This window comes from Nicotiana sylvestris, chromosome 4, assembly GCF_000393655.2.
Source record: "Nicotiana sylvestris chromosome 4, ASM39365v2, whole genome shotgun sequence".
Classification (NCBI taxonomy): domain Eukaryota; kingdom Viridiplantae; phylum Streptophyta; class Magnoliopsida; order Solanales; family Solanaceae; genus Nicotiana; species Nicotiana sylvestris.
Window position 1 is genome coordinate 131,653,173 of NC_091060.1, and position 5,932 is coordinate 131,659,104.

The window sequence follows — 5,932 nt, forward strand, 5'->3', positions numbered from 1 at the left end:
ATCCAATATAGCATGATAAGGTGACAACCAATCCATTCCCAAAATAACATCTAAATCAACCATATCGAGAAGTGGTAGATCTACACTAGTCTTAAGACCCCCAATAACAACCACACACGAGCGATAGACACGATCTATAAAGCAAATATGAAGCAAAATAAGAAGACACATAGGAGTATGTAGACCCTGGATAAAACAGAATCAAAGCATCTCTACTACAAACCGAAACCGTACCTGTGATAACAACATTGGAGGACTCAGCCTTAGGCCTGGATGGGAAAACATAACATCAGGGATGGGCCCTACCACTCTCAACTATATCTTTGGGATGACCTCCTGCTGGCTGACCTCCACCTCTAGCGGCCTGGCCTCCTCCTCTAACGTCTTAACCTCCACCTCTAGCGGGCTGACCCCTACCTCTAGCTGGTTGGGCAGGCGGTGCCGGAATCATGGCACGAGAACCCTGCTGCTGAGACTGAACACCCACTAATCTCGGACAAGCTCTCTAGATATGCCCATACTCACCACACTCAAAACATCCATCTGAATACTACGGCTGAGAAAACTGAGACTGACCCTAACGGGCCGGCTGACCACGATAATAGCTCTGAAGAGGAGGTGGCTTGATAGGAGCTGGCGGTGCACTATGAGCTGGCTGACCTGAAGGAGGTACATAAGGACCACGACCCCTTGAAGCTCCATGGGATGTTTGGAGTGTTGAATGAAATGGCATGGGATGATGGCCCCTACCAAAAGTACCTCGACCTCCAGATGAGGTCCCACTGAATCCACCGGAATGACGCAACCTCTTGTCAGACCCCTGACCATTCCCCTGTCATAGAACCATCTCAACTCGCCTGGCCACATTGGCTGCATCCTGGAAAGAAATCTCACTCCCTATCTCTTTAGCCATCTGCAATCTGATAGGCTGAGCTAATCCCTCAATAAGCCACCTCACCGTCTCTCTCTCAGTGGGAAGTATAAGAAGAGCATGACGGGCCAAGTTAATAAATCTGGTCTCGTACTAAGTAACGGTCATAGAACCCTGCCGGAGGCGCTCAAACTCCTTCGATAATCCTCTCTCTGAGTGATAGGGAGAAACTTCTCTAGAAATAGCTGAGAGAACTTATCCCAAGTCAAAACAGACGACCCATCTGATCTGGCCAAACAATAATCCCTCCACCAATTCTTGGCGGAACCTGATAGCCGAAAAGTAGCAAAGTCGACCCCATTGGTCTCCACTATCCCCTTGTTCCGTAGAACCTCATGACAGTTGTACAAATAGTCCCGGGGATCCTCTGAGGATGTACCGCCATAGGTAGTAGAGAAAAGCTTGGTGAACCTATCCAATCTCTACAAAGCATCAGAAGACATAACTGCTCCATTACCGGTCTGAGCTACAACACCCGGCGGGACTACCCCAACTGGCTGAGCTGCTGAAGTCTGAAGCTGAGGAGCCATCTGCTCCGGAGTGCGAGTAGCGGGAGTCTGTGCTCCTCCCCCCAGCTCGAGAGGCAGTTGGTGCTACAGGAAGTATGCCGGCCTGAGTAACACTCTCCATAAGGCCCATTCGTCGGACCAAAGCATCCTGAAGCACTGGGGTAGCTATGAACCCCTCCGGAACCTGAGCTGGCCCTACTGGAACGGTCTGGGCCGGAACCTCATCATCAAACTCTACCTGAGGCTCCGCCACTGGTGCTGCTCCTCGAGCTTTGGGCTGAGCCCTGCCCCTGCCTCGGCCTCGTCCTCTGCCCCACGTAGGAGCTGCTGCTGGGGGCTCGGGCTGCTGATCAGCTGATGAAGCGGTACATGTTCTTGCCATCTGCGAAAAAACAGAGTAGAAAGTTCAATTAGTATTGAGAGATCAAACCGCACGACAGAGATGAACATAAGTGAAATTATTCCTAACTCTGTAGCCTTTGGTGATAAGCACAGACGTCTCCGTACTGATCCCTCAGACTCTACTAAGCTTGTTCGTGAATTGTGGGACCTAAGCAACCTAGAATTCTGATACCAACTTGTCACAACCCAAATTTCCCACATTCGGGACCGTGATGGTGCCTAACATTGAACCCGCTAGGCAAGCCGACATTACAGAACATCTTACCTTTTTCCTTTATCTTTCAAATATTTAAGACTTAACAAAATGAACCCAACGAAAATAAATGCGGAAGAAACAGTTTAAAAGCTTAACTTTATACAATAACGAAAATCGAAATAAAATCCACCTAGAACTGGTGTCACAACTCACGAACCATCCATGAATACTATAATAAAAGGTCTGAACGAAAAGTTTACATCTGTCTTGAAAGTAGATAAAACAGAAATGAAATAGGATAGAAGGGGACGCCAGGGCCTGCAGGACTACCTTGGGTCTCCGGGAAGTAGTGATGGCAACCAACCTCACGATCAGCCACTAGCTTCAAAATCTGCACAGAAAGTGCAGAGTGTAGTATCAGTACAGCCGACCCCATGCACTGGTAAGTGTCGAGCCTAACCTCGACAAAGTAGTGACGAGGCTACGGTGGGGCATACAACATATACAACCTGCAACAGTTTATACTAAATAGAAAGGAAATACAGAATAAATGAAGCAATAACTGGCATTAAATAAATCCGGAACCCAACTGTTCTACTAGTATTCACCTATAACCAATCCTTAGGAGTGTCTCAATAGCACAATAATGGACCTCAACAGATATGCACACTTAACAACAACTGATGCGGCGCGCATCCCGATCCCATCACATAAACAACAACAGAATCAATATTCATCCTTATTCTTCTTTGTTGCAGCATGCAGCCCGATCCCACCTGTCCGCCCTTATTACTCCTCAACACATATCACCCTTATTCCTCCGGTTGCGGTGTGCAACCCAATCCCACCTGTCCACCCTTATGACTTCTTGTTGCGGCGTGTAACCCGATCCCACAATATATATATATATATATATATATATATATATATATATATATATATATATATATATATCAGCATCAATCACAAATGAATAAAGACAAGTGTTTCACAGGCAAATTCAATTTCCCCAATATACTTATACCGCAATCTACACAATGGAATATTATTATGATTAGAAAACTTCACCGGTGTAAACTACTCAGCGAGACCAACCAAGGTGTGCCATAAGGTACTAACAAACCAATATAAGCCAACATTGTACTAAAATAAAACCATGAAATAATTAAATACTTCAATAAAGAGAACAACATTTAATATGAAGTGATTAGGCATGGAACATATATGAGCAAGTAGCAATTAAAACATGAAAGCAATTATGAACAAGTAGCAATTAATGCAAGAAATAATATAATAGGAAACGGGGAAGGGAACAAGTTAAAAATGGAAATTTGGTGGCGCATAGGTACTCGCCACCACACCTATACGCCACACATATAGAATTTTACATAGCAAATAAGTCGGGGGATTCCTATTCCCTCAAGTCAAAGTTAGTTCAAACACTTACCTCAAGCCAACGGGTAATTCAACACTCAATCACCACTTTATCTCTCGATTCCACCACCAATTCACTCGTATCTAGCCATAATTAATTTATCAACATCAATAAACGCTAAAGGAAACAATTCCAATGCATAATCACAGATTTTCTAACATTTTTTCCAGAAAGTCAAAAACCGACCCCGGGCCCCCTTGGTCAAAACCCGAAGTTCAGACCAAAACCCGATTACCCATTTACCCCCGAGCCCGGATATACAATTAATTTTTGAATCCGACCTCAATTTGAGGTCTAATTCCCCAAATTTTGAAATTCCTAAATTCTATCCAAAAACACCCAATTTCCCATGAAAATCCCTAGATTTTATGATGAAATCTTGCAAAAAGATGAGATGGATTGAAAGAGCTGAGTTAGAAATCACTTACCTATGATTTGGAAAAGTTTGGGTCTTTGAAAAATTGCCTAGGGAGGTTTAGGATTCGAGAAATTTGAAAAATAGGTGAAAATCCCGTCTAAGTTATGATTTACACAGTCGCACATATCACATTTGCGATCAAAAGTTCGCAAATGCGACCAAAGCATCGCAAATGCGAAGCTTGGCCTGACCTGCTGCCTTCGCAAATGCGGTGACTATTGGAGTCTCAATTGCGACGATAAACTTCGCAAATGCGAAGGTCCCCCTCCCTGCCCTCTGATCGCAAATGCGTTGAAACTTCGAAGTCAGACTTTGCAATTGCGAAGTCTGCAGATCTGCAACACAACAACTAATTCTTTAAGTATCAAAACACTCCGTGCGCTATCCAAAACTCAGCTGAGCCCTCGGGGCTCTAAACCAATCATGCACACAAGTCTAAAAATATCATAAGGATTTGCTCGTGCGATCAAATCGCCAAAATAACATCTTAAACAACGAATTTAGCACCAAAACTCGTGAAATTTTCAATATAGTTTTAAACTTCCTATTTTCTCAACTAATGGTCCGAATCACGTTAAATTACTTCCGTTTTCCACCAAATTTCACAGATAGGGTCTAAATACCATAACGAACCTATACCGGGCTCCGGAACCAAAATACGGGCCCGATACCAACAAGATCAAATCTATTTAGATTTCCAAAAACCATTATATTTTCAGTTAAACAATTTTCTTCAAAAATTTATTTCTCGGGTTAGGGACCTCGTAATTCGATTTCGGGCATACTTCCAAGTTCTATATTTTACTACGGACCCTCTGGGACCGTCGGAATACGGGTCCGAGTCCGTTTACCCAAAATATTGACCAAAATCAACTAAAATCATCTTTTTAAGCCAAAAATTATTATTTCTCAAATTTTTTATACAAAAGCTTTCCGGTATCGCGCTCAGACTGCGCACGCAAATCAAAGAGAGATAAAAGGAGGTTTCTAAGGTTTCGGAATATAGATTTGACTTTTAAAATAAGAGATGATCTTTTGGGTCATCACATTTTAATATAACATAAAGAATATATATATATATATATATATATATATATATACACGCTCGGTTGTTATTTTGAGAACGACCGCACAGTGTCATTTCCCCTAATAGCAATGGCCGGAAGAGTTTATTATTTTATCAGGGAACTATTAATAGCTGGTCGTAGTCTTAATATTTATTTCTTTAATCCTAACAAAAGAGTTTTTTTTTTTTTAATAATTTGGTCAAAAACTCCCTTCCTCGGAAACCAATTTCCAAAATAAGTAGATTTAAAAGGAAAAATGATACTGTATAGCCACTGTAAAAATAATAGCCGAAAAATGTATATATATATATATATATATATATATATATATATATATACATTTTGTCTGTTATTTATAAAAATTATACAAATTTTATATACTTTTTCGGCTACTAAATATAATAGTTTCTGGCGCGGGCTAAAAATGACAATACTCCTATTTAAAACTTGACCCATTAGTCTTTTCTTTTCAAGTTAATTTGTTGCATCTGCCAAAACGAATGAATATTAATGAAATAATTGAATCCATTTCATCAGATCTATTAACTATTATTATCTCATTTTTATCTTTCGAGATTTGAGAATGACGCTAGCCGAGTTGGCTTTTCTTATTTAACTGTCATTGACATTATTATAAGGAATAACATAATAAAAGAATCCCGTTCATCAGATATGTCATCTCATTTTAATCTTTCAAGATTAGAGAAAGATAGCTAGAAGAGTTGACTGTTCTTTGTTATGATAACTAAACATAACCATTGATATAGCTCATTGAATTAACCAGCAAAGGAGCTAAGAGGAATGAGCCAAGGTTCAATTTGGACAAAGCATATATAGCATACACCAATAAAAAAAAATTGAATATACACCTTCTAAATTACTCCCTATGTTCACTTTACTTGTTCACTATACTAAAAATATATTTTCACTTTTACTTGTCCATTATACTAAATCAAGAGAAAGACAATTTTTTT